Source organism: Halichoerus grypus, chromosome 14 (genome assembly GCF_964656455.1).
Source record: "Halichoerus grypus chromosome 14, mHalGry1.hap1.1, whole genome shotgun sequence".
Classification (NCBI taxonomy): Eukaryota; Metazoa; Chordata; class Mammalia; order Carnivora; family Phocidae; genus Halichoerus; species Halichoerus grypus.
Window position 1 is genome coordinate 28,549,951 of NC_135725.1, and position 23,329 is coordinate 28,573,279.

At 37.4% G+C, this 23,329-nt stretch overlaps 1 protein-coding gene across 3 annotated transcripts in view; it reads right to left on the reverse strand.

Annotated features, from left to right (window-relative positions):
• Positions 1 to 23,329, reverse strand: part of FANCC (FA complementation group C) — a 280,937-nt gene that overhangs the window by 135,735 nt on the left and 121,873 nt on the right. The window lies entirely within an intron of this gene.

The following is a 23,329-nucleotide window of genomic DNA, read 5'->3' on the forward strand; positions in this document are numbered from 1 at the left end:
AAGGAACTGCTTTCTCTATTGTCTGACTCGGAGCTCAGATGCAAATGGTGGCACAGTTTGGATTTCAGGCCTGAAGTCATAGAAGGCAGTGGTGAGTACTGCAGTGTGCAAAAACTACAGGGGATGAGATACCAGCAGACACCTGGGGGTAAGATTATAGGCAAAGAAAAACAGTAGAACACCCAACACCCTATAAAGAGGCAGGAAGGAGACTCATTAAAAAATTAGGATATTTTAGTGCTTGCTTCAGCTGCACATATAAAAAAAATTAGGATATTTCAAAGAAGCCACGTATACAGAAAACTTGGAAAAAGAAAACATACAGGCCCAGAAAAAAATGCACCCAGAAGAGGCCTGAGAAAACCTTAAGCCTTTATGCCAGGCTAACTAGGACAATTTTCTCTCATGCAGGGCAAACCTGTAAAGATTGAGAAAATTAGCTTTTTAAATAACAAATTTTCAACAAATATAACCAGGTATGCAAAGAAAAAGGGAAATATGAACTATTCAAAGGAACAATATAAATCTCCAGAGTGATCCTAAAAAAACACAGACTTTGGACTTCCTATAAAAAGACATAAAGCTGTCTTAAATATGCTCAAGGAGCTAAGGAAAAACACAGAGAACTAAAGAAAATCAGAAAAATTACATGTGAACAAAATGAGAATATCAATATAGAAATAAAAATGTCTTTAAAAACAACAAAATAGAAACTCTAGAGCTCAAAAACAGAACAAAATTGAAAAATTCATTGAAGGGATTCAATAGTGGGTCAAACCAGCAGAAGGAAGAATACTGAATTTAAGGAGAGGTCATCTGAAATTATTGAATCAAAGGAACAACAACAACAAAAAGAATGAAGAAAGTAAAGAAAGCCTATGGGACTTATGGAATCCATGAAGAACACCAGTATATTCATTATGGGAGTCCCAGAAAGGGACAAGTGAGAGAAACAGGCATAGAAGTTATCTGAAAAAATAATGGTCAAAAACTTCCCAGATCTGAGGAAGGAACTGGACATCCAAATTCAAGAAACTTAAAGGACTCCAACTAGAATGAACCAAAAGAGGTCTACATTGAGATATATTATCAAACTGTCAAAAGTCAAATACAAAGAGAAACTTGACAGCAGGAAGAAAAAAGCAACTCATCACAAATAAGGAAGCCCCCGTAAGATTATAAATGGGTTACTCGGCAGAAACACTGCAGGCCAGAAGGGAATGGATGATATATTCAAAGTGCTGAAGAAAAAATTGCTAACAAAGATTACTATATCTGGCACAAATGTCCTTCAGAAATGAAGGAGAAATTAAGACCTTCCCAGATAAATGAAAGTGAAGGGAATTCATTACCACGAGACCTACCATACAAGAAATGCTACAGAGAGTCCTTCAAGTTAAAAAGAAAAGATGCTACACAGAAACTCAAAACCATATGAAAATATAAAGTTATGCAATAAAGTTAAATATACTGACACAAATTCATGTATTATTGTAACTGAGGTGTGTATATCCATTTTAATTCTTTTAGGAAATTTAAAAGAAGCATAAAAAATAAATCTAAGTTAATGGGTACACAATACATAAAGATGTAATCTGTGACATCTATTTCATAAAGTAAAGAGGCAGAGTTATAATTTCTGTACATGCTTGAAGTTGAGTTGGTATCAATTTAAAAAAGACTCAACAAAGAAAATACCTATAGAATCTGAACTAAAGGGAATCAAAACATGTCACTACAAAAAATCAACTAAACAGAGGAGGAAATAAGGGAAGAAATAAGGAACAAAAACTTATGACATCCAACAAAAACATAATGACAATAATAATTCCTTCCTGTAATTACTAAAAATGTAAATAGAATAAACTCTACAATCTAAAGACAAAGATTAGCAGAATGGGTTAAAATAAAAACAAAAATAAACAATAGATCTAACTATATGCTGTCTACAGTGAACTCACTTTAGATCTAAGGACATGCATAGATTGAAAGTAAAAGAATAGAAAAAATATTTCATGCAAACAATAAGCAAAAGAGGGTAGAGTTGGAGAGACCACATTAGACAATAAAGACTTTAAGTCAAAAACTAATACAAGAATCAAAGGACATGATATAATGATAAATGTGCCAATTCATCAAAACATATAACTATAAACATACATGTACCAAACATTAGAGCTCCTAAATATATGAAGCAAGCACACACTGACAGAATTTAAGGGAAAAAGAGACAGCTCTACAGTAAGAGTAAAGACTCCAGTATCCCACTTCCAATAATAGACAAAATAACCAAAGATAAAAGCAATAAGGAAACACAGGACTTAAAAAAATACTATAGACTAACTGGACCTAAGAGACATATAAAAAATACCCTACCCAACAATAGCAGATTACACACTTTTCTCAAATGTACATACACTATTTTCCAGGATAGACCATATGTTAGGCTACAAAACAAGTCTCAATAAATTATAAAAGACTGAAGTCATACAAAGTATTTTTTCCTATCATAATCCAACAAAATTATATGACAATGGTAGAAGAAATACTACAAAATCCACAAATAATGTGGAAATTAAACACCACACTCTTTTTTAAAAAAAACCACACTCTTAAACAACCAGTAGTTCAAATAAGAAATCACAAGGAAATTAGAAAATATCTTGAGACAAAAAAAATAAAAAATAAAAACAAAACATATGAAAACTTACAGGATATAGCAAAAGAAATGGTAATAAGGAAATTTATAGCTGTAAATATTTATATTAAAAAGAAGGATAGTAACAAGCTGACTTTAAACCTCAAGACAGAAAAAGAGGGGGCACCTGCATGGCTCAGTCGGTTAAGTGTCTGACTCTTGATTTCAGCTCAGATCATGATCTCAGGGTTGTGGGATCGAGACTCACCTGTCGTGGAATCAAGCCTCACGTGGGGCTCCACGCTCAGTGAGGAATCTGCTTCTTGCCCTCTCCCGCTGCCCCTCCCCCCCACACACATGTGCGTACTCACTCTCTCTAAAATAAATAAATCTTAAAAAAAGAAACTAGAAAAAGAGGAACTAACTCAGAGTTGCCAGAAGGAAGGAAATAATAAACATTAGAGTAGAGATAAACAAAAGAGAATAGAAAAACAATAGACAAATATCAATGAAACCTAGAGTTTGCTCTATGAAAAAAATACAGAACAAAAAGTGACAAATGTTTACAATGCTTGAATGAGAAAGAGAGACAGAGAGAGAGCAAAGACTCAACACAGTAAGAAATGAAACAGAAGACATGTGACAAAAATAAGAAGGATTATAAGAGTGCTCTAAACAACTATATACCAACAAATTGGATAATCTAGATAAAATAAACAAATCCCTACAACAAGACTGAATCATGAAGAAATGAAAAAACCAAACAAACCTATAACTAGTAAAAAGATTGGATAAGTAATCAAAAACCTCCCAACAAAGAAAAGCCCCAGACCAGAGGGCTTCACTGGACAATTCTAACAAATATTTAAAGAAGAATTAACATCAATCCTTCCGAATCACTTCCAAAAAATTAAAGAGGAGAGAACTACATCATTCTATGAGGACCAGTATTATCCTGACACCAAATCCAGATAAAGACACTTTAAAAAAACTATAGACCAATATCTCTGATGAATATTGATACAAAGATCTTCAACAAAATACTAGCAAATCAATCTCAGCAACACATTAAAAGATTATGACCAAGACTAAGTAGAATGTGTTCCTCAAATGCAAAGATGATTCATCATACAAAAATAAATCAATGAAATAAATCATATTAACAGAATGATGGAAAAAAAAACACATGATCATGTGAATTGATACAGGAAACCTATCTGATAAAATTCAATACTCTTTAATGATAAAAACACTCAACAAACTAGAAATATAAGAACACTATCTGATAATAAAGACCATATGTGAAAAGTCCACAGCTAACATTATACTCAAAGATGAAAAACTGAAAGCTTTCCCCCTAACACAAGGAGAAAAGCAAGAATGCCCTCTCTTGTCACCTCTTTTCAACATAGAACTTAAAGCTCTACCCAGGGCAATTAGGTAATAAAGAGAAATAAAAGCTATCCAAACTTGAGTAGTAAAATTATTTCTGTTCAAAGATGACATGATGTTATATGTGGAAAACCCTAAAGATTCTAACAAAAACAAAAAAACAAAGAGCAAAAACAAAACAAACCCTGTTAGAACTAATAAATGAATTCAGCAAAGTTGCAGGATAGAAAGTCAACACGGAAAATCAATTGTGTTTCTCATTACATGAACAATAATCACCCAAAAAGGAATTAAGAAAACAATGCCATTTACAATAGCATCAAAAAGAATAAAATACTTAGGAATAAACTTAGCAAAAAGAAGAAAGACTTATAAACTAAAAACTACAACACAGTGCTGGAAGAAATTAAAGAAGATGCCAATAAATGAAAAGGCATCCCTTATTCATGGGTTGGAAGACTTAATATTATTGCCAATACTACCCAAAACCACCTACAAATTCAACGCAATCCCTATCAAAATCCCAATGTTTTTCACAAAACTAGAAAATCTACCCACAATTCAAATGGACTCTCAAGGGTCTCTAAAGAGCCAACACAATCTTGAAAATGAACAAAGCAGAGGTCTCACACTTCCTGATTATAAAATCTACTACAACTATGCAGTAATCATATGGTGCTATGAAACAGACTAATGGAACAGACTAGAAAGCCCAGAAATAAACTCTTGCATATATATTCAAATGGGGAAAGGGTAATCTTTTCTACAAATGGTGTTGGAAAAATTGGATATCCACATGCAAAAAAAAAAAAACCCCTGCAGTTGGACCCTTACCTTACACCATATACAAAAGTTAACTGAAAAAAAGATCAAAATTCCAAATTTAAGGCCCCAAACTACAAAATCATTAGAAGAAAAGATTGAGGAAAAGCTTCATGACATTGTATTTGGCAATGATTTCTTAAATATGACACCAAAACACAGACAACAACAACAAATAAATAATCTGTACCTCATTAAAAAATTTAAATTTGTTCTGGGCAACAAATGACACTATCAACATAGTAAAACACAACCACATAATAGAAGAAAATATCTATAAATCATATATCTGATAAGGGGTCAACATTCAGAATATATAAAGAATTCTTACAACTCATTAAAAACAAAACAAAACAAGCTGGTTAAAAAATGGGCAGAAACTTGAACAGACATTTCTCTAAAGATTTATAAATGGCCAATAAGCACATGAAATCGCTAGGGAATTGAAAATGCAAAACCACAATGAGAAACCACTTTTTACCCATTAGAATGGTTATTATTAAAAAGAAGCAAACAGAAAATAAGTGTTGGGAGGCTCTGGAGAAAGTGAAATCCTCATACACTGCTGATGGAAATATAAAATACTCCAGACAATATGAAAAACAGTATGGCAGGGCAGGCACCTGCATGGCTGAGTCGGTTAAGCATCTGCCTTGGGCTCAGGTCATGATCCCAGGGTCCTGGGATCGAGTTCCGCTTCAGGCTCCATGCTCAGCGGGGAGTCTGCTTCTCCCTCTCCACCTCCCCTCTGCTCGTACTTTCTCTCTCACTCTCACTCTCTCTCAAATAAATAAATAAAATCTTAAAAAAAAAAAAAAAGAGAGAAAAACAGTATGGTAGTACCCCCCCAAAATTAAGAGTATTACCACATGATCCAGCACTTCCATTTCTGGGTACATATCCAAAAGAACTGAAAGCAGATAGTCACAAGTATTTCTACACCCATGTTCACAGCAGCATTATTTATAATATATAAAAGGTGGAAGCAGCCAAAATGTCTCTTGACAGTCAAAGGACAAACAAAATGTAGTATATACAGTGGAATATTACCCACCCTTAAAAACTAAGGAAATTCTAACACGTATCACAACCTTGAAGACATACGGTGAATGAAATAAGCCAGTCACAAAAGGACAAATATTGTATGATTCCACTTATATGAGAAACCTAGAGTAGTCAAATTCATGCAGACAGAAAGTAGAATGGTGGGTACCTAGGACTGGGCGGGTGAGTGGGGAATGTGGAGTTATTATTCAATGGATACAAAGTTCCAGTTTTGCAAGATGAAAAAATTTCTAAAGAGGGATGGTACTGATGTTGCACATTTATGCAATTGAACTGTACACTTTAATATGGTTAAAATGGGGGGCGCCTGGCTGGCTCAGTCAATAGACATGTGACTCTTGATCTCAGGGTTTTAAGTTTGAACCCTACATTGGGTGAAGAGATTACCTAAAAAATAAAATCTTTCAGAAAAAAATATGGTTAAAATGGTAAACTTTGTTATGTATATTTTACCACAGTTTTTAAAAATGAAAATGAAAAATAAAAAAATATTCAACATTCATTTATCATAAAAACTTTCAATAAATTATCAATACAAGGGAATTCCCTCAACTTTATAAAGAACACCTATGGAAAACCCACTTAAAGTCATGTTAATACTAGGGGTTCCTGGGTGGCTCCGTCGGTTCACCATCTGCCTTTGGCTCAGGTCATGATCTCAGGGTCCTGGGATCGAGCCCCGCATCAGGCTCTCTGTTCAGTGGGGAGTCTGCTTCTCCCTCTGTGCTCTCCCTCTCTTTCTCTCTCTCTCAAATAAATAAATAAAATCTTAAAAAAGAAATAAAGTCATGCTAATACTGAAAGTCTAAATGCTTTCCCCTTAAGATGAGGAAACAGGGGAGGTGTCTGCTCTCAAAGCATGTATTCGACATTATACTGAAGGATTTGCAAGTTCAATTAAACAGGAAAAAAAAATTAAGGGCATATAGATGGGGAAGTAAAAATTAAAATATGATTATGTACAAAATCCTAAAGAATCTATGAAAAGCTGATAAGTTTAGCAAGGCGCCAAGATACTAAGTCAATAAACAAAAGTATGTTTCTATGTATGGGCCATAAAAGACTGTAAATTAAATAATTAGCATTCAAAAACATAAAATACTTAGATATAAATTTAACAAAATATGTGCAAGAAATGTACACTATAGACTTCCAGGAAAGATGGTAGACTAGGAGGATCATAAGATCATAATGACCCATGGACACAACTAGGTAACACCCACATCAGTGTAAATAACCCAGAATACAATTCAAAGACTGGCAGAACAGACTCTTCTTCATAGCTAAATGTAGTGAAGAGGCATATTGAAGAGGGTAGGAAGAGCAGAGATGCAGCTGGGAGACAAAGACAACCATGGGATATCTGCAGGAGCGACACAGGAGGCACAGAGTGGGGAGAGGAGCAGATCCCCGCCAGACACAGCAGGCACAGGAGACCCACAGGGGGAAGATGAATCCCCATATCATTTGGCTTTGAAAGCCGGAGGGGCCTAACAAGCGACAGGGCTTAACGTGTGGAACTTTAAAATTCAGCAGGTTTGGGGCACCTGGGTGGCTCAGTCGTTAAGCGTCTGCCTTCGGCTCAGGTCACGATCCCAGGGTCCTGGGATCGAGCCCCGCATTGGGCTCCCTGCTCCACGGGAAGCCTGCTTCTCTCTCTCCCACTCCCCCTGCTTGTGTTCTCTCTCTCGCTGTGTCTCTGTCAAATAAATAAATAAATAAAAATCTTAAAATTCAACAGGTTTGACTCTGGGAGAGCCAGAAGGGCGGAGTTCCTGCTTAAAGAGACAACACAACAAACATCCTCACTGAGATACAGCATAGAAGCAACAGTTTGAAAAACACCTGGAATATACGGGAAGGAGATTTATTTACTAATCTTGAAGTGTATGCTGGAGGGGCAAGGATCTTTGAAAGACCTCTCCAAGGATAAAAGAGCTGGCGGGCACCATTTCCCTCCCCGACCCCACCCCCCGGGCTAGATACTTGGAAATCTGTGGGAACCAGCATAGCACCAATACTCCCTACCTAGATTGCTAACAGCAAGCCCCACCGCCACATGGATTCCTCTTTGGACTCACCCTCTCCATCTTGGCCATGGCAAGAGTTTTTCTCGGTGGCTGCAGGTCCCCTCCCACAGTGGATCATCATAACCTTGCCGGCAGCACACACCCTGCCCTGCATTCTCCTATGGACCCACCCCCTCCAACCTGCCAGGAGTTGGCAGGATTTTTCCTAGGCAGCTGTAGGTCCCCACCCAGAACAGACCACAACGACCTTGCTGGCACCTAACACTCTGTCCCTGCATGTTCCGATGGACTTGCCCCCTCCAATATGCCCCTGGCTGCAGACCACTCAAAGCAGTTCCACAAGCCTGGCAGTGACCAAGCACCCCGTAGAGGGGTCAGCACCACTCCAAAGTGACTCCTGCCCCAGAAAGGGGGGAAGATAACCACACACACCAGGCCAATTGCAGATTCAGGAGTGGGATGGGGGCAGATATCAGATCTGACTGTAGGCCCCACCCACCAATAAAAGCTTCTCAAAGGACAACACAGGGAAAGAATGCTACAGTTTGGTGCTACTGCATCTCTGACAAATACCTGGTATGATTAAACTCAAGCCCAAGGCAACCCCAGACAGGCCCACTAACAGAGGGACCAAACGCTGCCTACAACAGGCAAAGAGAGCCATTGTAGATGACTGAACTGAAGGCAAATGCAGCTCAGCCACAACAATAGGGTGTGTACAACACACAAAGGAAACACCCCTGAAGTGCCAGGTTGTGATAAAGAGGGGACACTGCACTACAGGACCTCTTCTTCATAAAGCCACTATTTTCAAGAATAGAAGACATAACTGAATTTCCTAACACATAAACAGAGAGTTAAACAAAAAGGAGACAGGAATGTGTCCCAAATAAAAAAAAACAAGGCAAAAATCACAAGAGAGCTAAACAAAATGGAGATAAATAATATACCTAATAGAGAATTTAAAGTAATGGTCATAAAGGTACTCACTGGATTTGAAAAAAGTGGAGGAGCCAAGGGAGACCCTCAACAAAGAGAATGAAAACATAAAAAGAACCAAACACAGATGAAGAACTCAATAAATGAAATTAAAAATACACTGGATGGAATAAACAGTAGATTAAAGGAAGCAGAAGAACTAATCAGTCACTTGGAAGACAGAGTAATGTAAAATGATCCAGCTGAAGAAGATAGAGAAAAAGATAATAAAAAATGAAAATAGACAAGGAGAATTCAGAGACACCATCAAATGTAGTAACATTCGCATTATAGGGATCTCAGATGGAGAATAGAGAGAAAAGGGGAAGGAAATAAAATTTAGGGGAAGGAAACAGAAATCCAGATCTAGGAGGCACTGAGGGCCCCCCAACAAAATCAACCTAAGAAGGTCCACATCAAGACACTATGTAATTAAAATGGCAAAAAATAGTGATAAAGAGAATTTTAAAAGAAGCAAGAGAAAAGAAAACAGTTACATGCAAAGGAAACCCCATAAGGCTATCAGCTGATTGTTCAGCAGAAACACTGCAAGACAGAAGGTAGTGACACAATATATTCAAAATACCAAACAAACACACAAAAAAACACAAAAAACAAAACAAAACAAAACCTGCAACCAAGAATACTCTATCTGGCAAGGCTATCATTCAGGATAGAAGGAGAGATAAAGAGTTCCCCAGACAAAAAAGTTAGAGGAATTCAAACCAGCCACACAAGAAATGTTAGAGAGGACTCTGAGTGGAAATAAAAAGACCGTAAGTAGGAATAAGAAAAGTAGGAAGCATAAAACCAGTAAAATTAAGTATATCTATAAAAAAAAAAAAAACCAGTCAAGGGATTTACATAATAAAAGGATACAAAATATGACACCATATACCTAAAGCATAGGGGTGGGAGGAGCAAAGAATGCGTTCAAACTTTAAGCTACCATCAGCTTAATATAAATTATTATATGCATAAGATGTTATACGTAAACCTAATGGTAACCACAAATCAAAACTGGTAATAATATGCAAAACATAAACAGAAAGGAATCTAAGAATATCATTAAAGAAAGCCAGCAAACTGTAAGAAAGAAGAGCAAGAGAAGAAAGGAACAGAGAAGAACTACAAAAACAACCATAAACAAGTAAAAAGTGGCAGTAAGTATATACCTATCAATAATTTCTTTGGATGTAAATAGACTAAACACTCCAATCAAAACACAAAGAGTGACAGAATGGATAAAAAGATAGACTTGCAGAATGGCTAAAATTAACAAGTCAGGAAATGACAGATGTTGGCAAGGATGCAGAGAAAGGGGAACCCTCCTACACTGCTGGTGGGAATGCAAGCTGGTGCAGCCACTCTGGAAAACAGTATGGAGGTTCCTCAAAAAGTTGAAAATAGAGCTACCATATGACCCAGCAATTGCACTACTGGGTATTTACCCCAAAGATACAAATGTAGTGATCTGAAGGGGTACACACCCCAATGTTTATAGCAGCAATGTCCACAATGAAAAGAGCCAAGATGTCCATCGACAGATGAATGGATAAAGAAGATGTGGTATATATATATACAATGGAATATCATGCAGCCATCAAAAAAAAAAAAAAGAAATCTTGCCATTTGCACTGACGTGGTTGGTACTGGAGGGTATTATGCTGAGCGAAATAAGTCAATCAGAGAAAGACAAGTATCATATGATCTCACTGATATGAGGAATTCTTCATCTCAGGAAACAAACTGAGGGTTGCTGGAGTGGTGGGGGGTGGGAGGGATGGGGTGGCTGGGTGATAGGCGTTGGGGAGGGTATGTCCTATAGTGAGCACTGTGAATTGTGTAAGACTGATGAATCACAGACCTGTACCTCTGAAACAAATAATACGTTTTAAAAAAAAAAAGAAGATAGTAGGAAGGGAAAAATGAAGGGGGGAAATCGGAGGGGGAGACAAACCATGAGAGACTATGGACTCTGAGAAACAAACTGAGGGTTTTAGAGGGGAAGGGGAGAGGGGATGGGTTAGCCCAGTGATGGGTATTAAGGAGGGCACGTATTGCATGGAGCACTGGGTGTTATACGCAAACAATGAATCATGGAACACTATATCAAAAACTAATGATGTAATGTATGATGACTAATGTAACATAATAAAATAAAATTAAAAAAATAAAAGCTAGATTTGTCTACATACTGCCTGCAAGAGACTAATTTCAGACCTAAAGACACATGTAGACTAACAGTGAGGGGATGGAAAAGCATTTATTACGCAAATGAAAGTGGAAAATAAAAAAAGCTGAGTTAGCAATACTTACTTTGGACAAAACAGACTAAAACAAAGACTGTGGGGTGCCTGGGTGGCTCAGGCGGTTAAGCGTCCTACTCTTGATTTCAGCTCAGGTCATGATCTCAGGGTCATGAGATAGAGCCTTGCATCAGGCTCCCCACTCAGGAGGGAGTCTGCTTGAGATTCTTTCCCTCTGCCCTTCCCCCGGCTTGCGCTCTCTCCCTCTCAAATGAATCTTAAAAAAAAAAAACAAAAAACAAAGACTGTAACAAGAGACAAAGAATGACACTATAAAATCATAAAAAGATTCCTTCATGATAAAAATTCTCTTTAGACATAACTTAATAATTAGGCCATATATGAAAAACCCACAGCTAACATCGTAGTCAATGGTGAAAACTGAGAGCTTTTCCCTTGAGACCAGGAACAAGACAAGGATGCCCACTCTCATCACTTATTCAATATAGTACTAGAAATCCTAGCCAGAGCAATCAGACAAGAAAAAGAAATAAGTGGCATCCAAATCGGTAAGGAAGAAGTAAAACTTTCAATATTTGCAGATGACATGATATTATATATAGAAAACCTAGGAAGTCTACCAAAAAACTACTACAACTGATAAATGAATTCAGTACAGTTTCAGGATAAAAACCGATTATACAGAAATCAGTTACATTTCTATACACTAATAATGAAGTACCAGAAAGAGAAATTAAGAAAACAATCCCATTTACAATTACACCAAAAATAATAAAATACCTAGGAGTAAGCATAACCAAGGAGGTGAAGGACATGTACTCTGAAAACTATAAAATATTGATGGAAGAAACTGAACATAATACGAACAAATGGAAAGATTTTCCAGGCTCATGGACTGGAATAACAAATACTGTTAAAATGTCCATTCTACCCAAAGCAATCTATGTAAATATTTAATGCAATCCCTATGAAAATACCAAAAGCATTTTTCATAGAACTTGAAAAAATAATCCTAAAATTTGTATGGAACCACAAAAGACCATGAATAGCCAAAACAATCTTGAAAAAGAACAAAATTGGAGGTATCAAAATCCCAGATCTCAAGTTATACTACAAAGCTGCAGTAATCAAAACACTATGATACTGGCACAAAAACAGACACAGATCAATGGAACAGAAGACAGAGTCCAGAAATAAACCCACAATTATATGGTCAATTAATCTTCAACAAAGGGGGTAAGAATATGCAATGGGAAAACAGTCTCTTCCACAAATGATACTGAGAAAACTCGGCAGCTACACGCAAAAGAATGAAAGTGGACCACAAAAACAAAACAAAACAAAACCCAACCTCAAAATGGATTAAGGACCTAAATGTGAGACCTGAAACCATAAAAATCCGAGAGGAGACCACAGGCAATAATTTCTTTGACATCAGCTGTACTATCATTTTTCTGGATCTACCTCCTGAGGCAAGGGAAACAAAAGCAAAAATAAACTGTTGGGACTACATCAAAATAAAAAGCTTCTGCACAACAAAGGAAACAATCAACAAAACTAAAAGGCAACCTACTAAATGGGAGAAGATATTTGCAAATGACCTATCTGGTAAAGGGTTAAATATCCAAAATATATAAAGAATGTATACAACTAAATACACACAAAAAAACAAATAATCCAATTCAAAAATGGACAGAAGACATGAACAGACAGAAATGTCTATTTCTCCAAAGACAAACAAATGACCAACAGATACATGAAAGATGCTTAACATCACTAATCATCAGGGAAATGCAAATCAAAACTACGAGATATCATCTCACACAGTCAGATGGCTAAAATCAAAATACAAGAAAAACAAGTATTGGCTAGAATGTAAAGGGAAGCCTCGTGTACTGTTGGTGGGAATGCGAACTGGTACAGCCACTATGAAAAACTGTACGTAGTTTTCTCAAAAATTAAAAACAGAACTACTATATGATCCAATCATTCCATTACAGGTATTTACCCAAAAAATATGAGAAAACATTAATTCAAAAAGATATATGCACTCCTATGTTTACTGCAGCAATATTTACAATAGCTAAATTATGGAAGCAACCTGTGTCCACCAGTAGATGAATGGATAAGGAAGAAATTGTACATATGCACAATGGAATATTACTTAGCCATAAAGAAGAATGAAATCTTGCCATTTGCAACAACATGAATAGATCTAGAGGGTACAATGCTAAGTGAAGTAAGACAGAGAAAGACAAATACTGTATGATTTCACTCATATGTGGAATTTAAGAAACAAAACAAATGACCAAAGAAAAAAAGAGACAAACCAAAAACCAGACTCTTAACTACAGAGAACAAACTGATGGTTACCAGAGGGGAGGTGGGTTGGGGGATGCATGAAATAGGTAAAGGGGATTAAGAATATACTTATCATGATGAGCACTGAGTAATGTATAGAATTGTTGAATCACTGTATTATACATTTGAAACTAACATAACACTGTATGTTAACTAAATAATAAAAAATAAAAATTTTTTAAATTTTAAGAATTAAAAAAAGAAATGTATACTATAAACTGCAAAATACTGATGAGAGAAGTTAAAGAAATACAAATAAATGGATGGCTAGGGGTGCCTGGGTGGCTCAGTCAGTTAAGTGTCTGCCTTCGGCTCAGGTCATGATCCCAGGGTTCTGGGATCGAGCCCCGCATCAGGCTCCCTGCTCAGCGGGGAGTCTGCTTGCCCCTCTCACCCTTGCTTGTGCTTTCTCTCTCTTGCACTCGCTCTGTTCTCTCTCAAATAAATAAATAAATAAAAATCTTTTTAAAATTAAAAAAATTAAAAAAAAATAAATGGGTGGCTATACTATGCTCCTGAGTTGAAACACTTAATATTGATTGGTAAGATGTCAATTCTCCTCAAATTGATCTAGAGATTCCAATCAGAATCTCCTCAAACATTTTTGAAAAAACTGATAAAAAATATATCTGGAATAACTAGATCTCAATTTAGAAGAAACAAACCTCTACCCTTGCCTCAAATCCATATAAAAAAGTTAACTCAAAGTAGATATATATCTAAATGTAAATAGAAGCTAGCACTATAAAACTTTTGGAAGAAAACACAGAGAAAATCTTTATAAACTTGCTATAAGCAAAAAATTTCTGAGGACACAAAAAGTTTGAATCATAAAGAAAAAAATGGACAAATATAGATTTCACCAAAATTTAAAACTTATGTACCTTGTAGTATATTATTAAGAAAAGGAAAAGGCAGGGTGCCTGGGTGGCTCAGTCGGTTAAGCATCTGCCTTTGGCTCAGGTCATGATCCCAGGGTCATGGGATCAAGCCCTGCGTCGGGCTCCCTGCTCGGAGGGGAGCCTGCTTCTCCCTCTTCCACTCCCTCTGCTTGTGCTCTCTTGCTCTCTGTCAAATAAATAAATAAAATCTTAAAAAAAAAAAAAAAGGAAAAGAAAAGGCAAGCCACAGGTGGAGTGAATATTCTCTCTCTCTATATATATATAAAAAAATATATGTATAATATAATTATCTGGCAAAGGAACAGTATTTAAAATACTTTTTTAAAAGCACTCTTACATAAGATGGCAATATTTTTAGGAAGCAATTTTTTAATAAGTAAAATACCTGAATAGACACTTCACAAAAGAAACTATAAGCACATGAAAAGATGCCTTAACATCAAATCATGAGGGAAGTTCATATTAAAACCACAAAAGAAGACAGCTATACAACCGTGAGAATGACTAAAACAAAAACATATTAGTATACTAAGTGTTGGTGAATAAGTGGAGCTATTGGAGCTCTCATGCATCGCTGGTAAGAATGTGAACCACTTGACAGCATCTTACAATGTTATGTATAAATGTATCACACAATCCAGCAATTCCAATCCTAAGCATTTATCCATGAGAAATTAAAACATGACTATGCAACTCTTATACAAGTATGTTCACAGCAACTTATTCATGACAACCAAAAATCAGAAACAATCTAAATTGCTATCAACACATAAATGGATAAATAAAACGATGTGTTGATACAAGGGAATACTCAATAATAAAAAGGAATCAACTACTCAGATAAGCTACAACATGGAAAAATCTCAAAAAAATTATGCTGGATGAAAGAAGCCGGACAGAAAAATCAATACTATATTACTCTGTTTATATGAAATAATAGAAAAGAGAAAAGCAAATCTGTGGATTACAGAAAACAGATCAGTAGTTGACTAAGGCCAGGGTTGAGAGAGTGACAGATTGTAAAAGGGCAATACAGAACTTTTTGTGATGACAGAAATGTTTTATTTCTTGATTGTGGTGGTGGTCAGAAGCATGTATACATTTGTCAAAACTATCAAACTATACACTTTAAAAGGATACATTTTACTGTATGGAAAATTTGCCTCAATAAAGTTGATTTTTAAAAATATAATGTTATAACCACAATACATTATCATAATTTGATGAAACAAAAGCATACAAATTAGAAGAAATATTAAAAGGAAAAATTCACCCAGATACCACTATCCTAACAAAGTTTTTCCATTTCTGCTTGTAATCTTAAGTCAGTGCATATATATTTTGCACAGCTGTTATTGTTTTGTATAAATAATTTTACATCCAACTTTCGATTTATGTTATACACATTTTTCACATTATTTCATAGGCTATACAAAATGACATTATATTTCTTGAAGTAGATTTGCTATAAAAAAGTAGATATGCTATAATTTAGTTATCCACTAGTGTTTAGACCATTTGCATTGCTTCTCATTTTTCCCAATTATAAAAATTATTATAATGAACATCATATATAAAGATCCTTTTTTAATTTGAATACTATTTAGAATAAACTCCCAGGAATCATGGCTAACTTTCTTTTCTTTTTCACTTTAGAAATTACATATTAGTTGGCTAGGACTGCTGTAACAAAGTACCACAAACTGAGTGGCTTAAACCACAGAAATTTATTGTCTCAGGGTTCTGGATACTAGAGTTCTGAGATCAAGGGGTCATCAGAATTGGTAGTTTCCTGACAATTTTTGGCATTCCTTGGCTGGCACCCCAATCTCTGCTTTCATATTCACATGGCATTCTGCCTTTGTTCATGTCTGTGTCCAAATGTTCCCTTCTTATAAGGACACCAGTCACACTGGATTAGGGGGCCACCCTACTTCAGCTGACTTCATCATTTTAACTAATCAATTCACTTGCAAAGATCCTGTCTACAAATAAGATCACATTCTAAGGTTCTGAGATTTAGGACTTAACATATGAATTTAGGGGGAACACAATTCAACCCAAAACAGAAGTTATACTTGTTATTAAACACTCAAAAAGCAGAAATAAAATATAATGAAATGGTAAAGGCCCTTCTCAGTCTCTACTTTCCACAGAAGTAATAGCTATTAACCTCTTAACTATTCTAACATTTGAATGACACCTTGGCTTCCCATAAAGGCATTTGTTGTTCCTGATGTACCACAGATTAAATCTAGCATGCATTTTGAGTTCAGTAGAAATGGTAGAGGGGTCATCTCTGAACACCTAAACATTTGAACTTTCTTTTTTCTCACTTGAAGGATCTCTGCAGGGTCCCTAGGACATCTCAGAATCCTAAGAATCACAGATTCCAAAGCTAAAATAGACTGGCTTAAGTTTAGCTGGCAGCAATGTATTTTTTGAGTGGCTTTAAAGTCACAACTAGGTCCAAAATGGTCTGCCACTTACTAGCTAGTAAATTACTTCTCTAAATCTAAATTCTCTTATCTATAACACAGGGTAATGATACCTGCCTTCATGAAGTTGTGAATATTTAATAAGATAATTCATCTAAAACACATACTAAACATTCAATTAACAGTAACACTATCCATTAAAGTTTCTTTAAATTTTTAAAATTGTGATTAAAAACACGTAACATGAAATTTACCATCTTAATCATTTTTAAATATACAGTTCAATAGTGTTAAGAATATTCACATTATTGTGCAACAGATCTCTAGAACGTTTCTTCTTGCAAAACTGAACTCTATACCCATTAAACAAATCCCTTTCCCCTTCTCCGGCCCCTGTTCTACTCTGTTTCCATGAATTTGACCACTTTAGATATCACATGTAAATAGAATCATTAGTATTCTCCTTTTTTTAAGATATGGAAATGATGTATGTAACTTCTATAATATCTCACTAATAGAGCCAGAAGAGATCTGGACTTTGTGATTCTTAAAAGAGTGACCCAGCTGAGGTGTTTTTTTCTTTCTTTTTTTTTTTTAGTTCCAGTTGAGCTACAAAAGCTCCCTGATAGCCAGCATTCTTTTAAGTACTGCTTATGTCAACCATAGAGTAAAGGACTATTTAAACCACAAAGCCTTTAAAAGACCTGGAAATCAAGATTTATGGATTTAAATATGCCTGGTTCTTTTGCCATGCTGCTAATTTATAGAAACTCCAATGTTGTCAATATTAAACAGAACCAGATCTGATAGGAACAACAGTCAAACTAAGATAAAGTATAACAATCTCTAGGTCAAAGAGAGTAAACCAGTTATAGTTGCCAGCTTATAATGCCTGGATCCTGGGAGGGAGGGATGTCAGCCCCCTGAAGAAATGCACATGTGGTCTGGGAAACAACTGAACTTCAAAACAGATGTAGAGATCATGTCACCACATGTAGTGCAGACATCCACATGGCCCTCAATGGTGGCTATTCAGTATGAAATACCTCCACTATAGACATTACTGTTTAAATTTACTTTTCACAGGGATTTATCCTCAAAATAGCCCACGGAGCACTACCCAGGCAATTCAGATTGAAATACAGTGAGCCTATGTCTTAGAAACATATATTACACCTGTAACACACAGACCTAAAAATTCCCGTTTACTCCAGACTGAGGTTGGGGCACAACAGGAGAACTGGGTGAAGGGGTTGAAATAAGAAGACTGGGAGTTATAGAAGGGGATCTGGTCAATGTTCTATTAACAAAGCCAAGTCAATTAAAGTTATAGTTTAATGGAAAAGCCAACATGATCATAAAACAAAAATAAAACAAAATAAACATAAAACATAAAACAGGTCATCCGGAGAACATCACCAAACATCTCAAACATCCTGTTCCTAATTGGCAATAAATGTCTTGATCTGGCCTATTTGAGCAGTGGCAACTTACTAAAAAACAATCTGATACAATTTAGAATTAGAATAAGCAGAAATCCACCTAAATGAAATAAAGAAAAACCTAGTCAAGAACACAAATGGTATCTCATTTTGTCCTCTCAGAAGAAGCAAACGTTTATTCCAGGAAGTTCAATAATAAGTTCAGTGTCTTCACATTAATGACTCAGGAGACAGTTACCACTCCCCAAAACATGCACATACAAAGACATAAACATTCACAATTCAACTTCATGTGTAGCATGAATTGATTACATTGAATGGATGTAAAATACTTGGGAATGAGAATAGCAGTGTTTGCACATTTTCTAGAACCCTGCAAAATACTAAATACCATACTTCTATTGCAAAACTATGAAATCTTGAGGAGACTTTATCAGGCTAAATCAGAGCACGATATTTAGTAAGGCAGACGCTGTTTCATGGAGTTACTGAAGTACCCGCTGAATTGGGTAGCCTACTACTAGATACCACTGCCCTAGCACAGTATGGCACACAGCTTCAGTGGTTTCCAAAAGCCATGGGGAAAACACATTTACAAAACTATGAAGAAATCTTCTATGCTTTCCCATTTTCCCAGCCAGTTTTTTATTCAATAACAGACAAAAAAAGGAAGAGGACTCAATTTGCATTGTATTCCCTGAGTTATGGTCCCAGGAATGTAAAGGGAACCCAAAAGGCAGTGAGAAAACAGGGTCTCTGCATTCCACTGTTCTGGAAGATGGCACAGAAGACGAATATGGGACAGCTGCTGGGCTGACCTGATCTCCTCCTCCTTCCTCTTGTACTTTCTTACTTGGCTTATTTTAGGGACTCTGCCCTCTTCCCCTTACATTTCTCAGTGAATGGTACTACCATCCACCATGATGCTCAAGTCAAAAACCTAGGAGTTCTCTCTTAGAGGGAAACAAATTGCCTGTCCTCATGTTTCCAGAGAAGACAGACTGTCCACCCCACTCCCCAGGAGGGAAAAGCAGAAAAGGAATGGTTTTGGTATCTGTGAAGGATGTTGTGAAGTCACATCCATATCATCATTAGCCATCTCTGCCTTGCTCAAGATCATACCTCCTTCCCTCAGTGGCCACATTCCAATGACTGATGGAAGCAGAGGCATAAGGGCCCAGCCCTCCTGTCCGAAAGCAGGAAAGCTCTGAAGGGTCCCCCATCTCTGTCCCTGTACGTGCAGCAGAAGTTTCCATTGAGACTGCACTGTAGCTGAGCTTCTCCCTCTGCACAATCCTGTGTCCTTCCTATCCCCTCGACAGCTGTCACTCCCTGCACATTATCTCCATCTCAAGGCGAGATTTCCAGAAAGCCCAACCTATGACACCATCTCTCAGTCCTGTCACTCTCTTCTCCCCAGAAGAACTGACCTGGTTGGTCAATTTGGGAGAAGAAACAAAAAAATTCCTCTCCCAACTCTGTCTTTCTGACTTGCTTTACCTGCAGAAAGGATGTGTTTTAGTCTACCACTGCACCATGCTTAGTCAGACAGGCTCATTCCCTGCCAGGCAGGCCTACTGTAGTCCAGCTTAGCTGTGACAGGCTGACTTGTCTACCACAGGCAGATGGGCCCAACTGAACCACAGACAGAAGCTACATTCTTAAATCTGTTTTAAGAGTTAAGGGATGGATGTTTGATATCCATCTACCTAACTCTGGTGTATCTCAATAGTTCCTAACTCAGAAGAAGAGAGAGGTGTTATTTATTAGTCCCCTAAAATCTCTCAACACTATCCTAAACTGCTCCCTTATCCTTTCCCTAACAACTCATCAGTACCAAGTCCTGTCCTCCTGTACTTTCAAATGTATTTTCAGCACTGAAGCCACTAATTCATAAATATATAATGTAAGTGCCCCCACACTCCCATTTAAACCCCTCCAATTAAAATCCTTGCTTTCCAGGTTAAAGACACTCTTTACTAGGGGCCGTCTGAATCCTCAGGATCCGGCCCTATCTACCTGTCATGCACAGCCAGTATACAGTAGATGGGATAGCCCACAGTAGATGGGATAGCCCATTCTTAATATCATTACCAGGAAGAGCTTTTCTAGCTTTTTCTCTGCCTACTCTCCTACATGCACCTCAAATCCCTTTCAGTTCTTCCAGTTCCACGAACACCCCTAACCTCTGCCTCATACCTCATGATACAAGCTCAAATGTCATCTTCTGAAAGCCTTCCTGACCAGCCCTGCAAACCTCCCCAACTCCCAATGAGGCTTTTTTCCTTTTCACTGGGCTACCACAGTACCTTCAACATGCTGTCCTTCTACTCCTTCACTTATTACTTTGCAATAAAACCACCTGATCCTGCAAGGCAAGATCTTCATGTCCCCTAATATCTGCTTGTACATGGTAGGCACTCAGGATATATTTATGGAATAAATGAATGAAGGACTGAGAAAGACTAGAGGAGAGCAAGAGAAAAAACCGGAAGGGATCCAAACATGACAAATGCCTCTCTCCCAATGCCACAGTTAAAATACTTTCAGTAGCTCCTTCCTTTGCCCTATGCTACTAATTTATGAACAAACTCACAAACTGGCATTCATGGCCCTCCAAAATTCTTCCCAAACTGTTTTTTTCTAATCTTAATTTCTACTTTTCTCCATAAGTACCTTATTCTCCAGCCTAAATGGAAAATCACTCCTTCTTGACTATGCCCAACCTTCTGTCTGTTCACTCTCTTCTTTCCAAGTGGAATCCCACCCCCGCACACACACTAGGGTTTACCATCTGAAATCATACTCCTTTATTTACTCATTCAGCAAATAATCACTGAATTCTTACAATGTAGCAGATACTGTGCTATACTTTTAGAACAAAGTCTCTACTCTCATGGAATTCGTAGGCTGTATGGGAGGGAACAGGCAGGAAGAAAAAATAATCAGTATGTCAGGGGGTGACCAGCACTAAGAAAAATAAGTCAAAATAAGGAGAGTTGAGTGCCTGAGACAGGCACTGATGAGGAAGGCCTCTCAGATAAGGTGATATTTGAGCAGTGGTCTGAGAGAGGTTCTGGAAGGAGCCATGTGGCTCTCTGGGGAAGAGCTGTGGAAACAGTTGCATACACTCTAGAGAGGAGGTTGCTGGGTCCAGGAAAGTCACACTATATTTGAAAAGTTCCAAATGTGCAGAACAAAGAAGTAGACAGTTTATAATTTAAAGGGGAATTTTCATGGGGATGAAAATCAAAGGAAGAGATATTTTTAAAAGAAATGTATATGACCAGTCCTTTGTTATTTGGTAAGCTGTGACATGGGATAAAGGTGTTACTTGCAGACCAGTCTCTCTTTTGCTAAGATCTTGTGGTGATGTTCAACTACTGGGCTTATGCCATTAGTGTGCAACTACGGAAATGAGTGTGAGGGGACCAGGATATTATGAATTTACTTCAGGATTGTGCAAAAAAGTAAAACAGACTTGAGGCTATGAAGGACACCTTTTTTATTTGATTCATTTTTAATATATTTTTATTTATTCATTTAATTTAATCCATTGAATGAAATGGATTATTTCATTTAATCTTCCAAAAAATTTATCAAGTAGAAACTGTTAAAATCTCCATTTCAGGTAAAGTAAGGCTCAAACAAATAACTTCAGTGAAACTAATGAGAGATGGGGTCGGGATGTGACAGCACTCCAGCCAGTCTTAAGGGTTAACTTGCTTCAAGCTACTCACATGCTGACTTAAGGCCCTTGATCTGTAACAGAATTAATTTACTTTCTTTGAGATTTGCAGACCACGGGCCTTGGGGAATAAAGGACCAGAACGTTCCCAGACCACAGTGGCCAACAAGTCTGTTTGAAGCCCCCCTTAGCTTTCTGATTAGCCCAGCAATCTTTTAGCAAAATGTTTTTCATTTTTAAGGTTATACAAATGACTTCACTGACCTCCCTTGCACATCCACAGACCTCACCCTCCTTTGCAGAAAGAACAGGGCACTCATGCACAACCCCTGGTTACCAAGGATTCAGACGTTCCTACACAACCCCCTTTGGGCACCAAGGAACTAGAACTTCTTGCACAACCTCCAAGCACTGAGGTAACTCTGTAGCTGGTATCACCGAGTCTGCACATAATCAAGAAGTGTCACAGACCACTGCATTCCCTTAAATGATTAAACCCTTTTAAAAATCTCTTGGCCACGCAGAAACCTTGGAGTTGGCCTTTGGACAAGAGTCCACCTTCTCCCCAGGTGGTCAGCCTCCTGAATAAAGCTCATATTCCTTTATCATAAACACTCATCTCTTGAGTTTGGCCTTTAGAGCAACAGGCAGACGAACTTGGCTTTCGGTAACAGGGAGGCAAATTAGGTGAAAGTTGGTCTCGTTCTCTCTCAAGTCTCCAAACATTATGTTTGGTGGTGGACAGAATACAAAGAAAGCATATTTCAACTTATCTATAAATATGAATGCTAGAAGTTTCCTAGCTTTTATAAGAAAAATAATTTATATTCTAGGAGAACTATGTGACCTATAGATGCTTTAACATTTTTGTCCAATTCTCTTCCTATAAGCTCTGCAGGCCCTGGTCCTACCACTTGTGACACACCCTCTGTTACTCCAAATGTCAGGTGTCTGAAATCCTAATCCACACCAACGTGACATGAGTCCACTGGGGTGGCTGGGCTGCTGCTGCATGTGCCTTGGAGTTCCATTCTCACCTTGTTCTTTCTCACACAAGCCGAGAAAGGAAACAGGGCCCCACTTTAAAGTGTCCAAACTTGTATTACTATTCCAGCAGTGTGCCGGAATGTCTCCTCTAGAAACCTGGACTTGTACAAGGCTCTGGCCTCTGTGGATATCTGCCCAAGTCAGCGTTTTCCAGGGGCCTCTGCTGAGGGGTTGGAGCCAGTTCACAGGCTCCAGCCGGTTCCACAGCCCGCACTGGGGTCTACCTGCCCGCACTGGGGTCTACCTGATGCAGAGG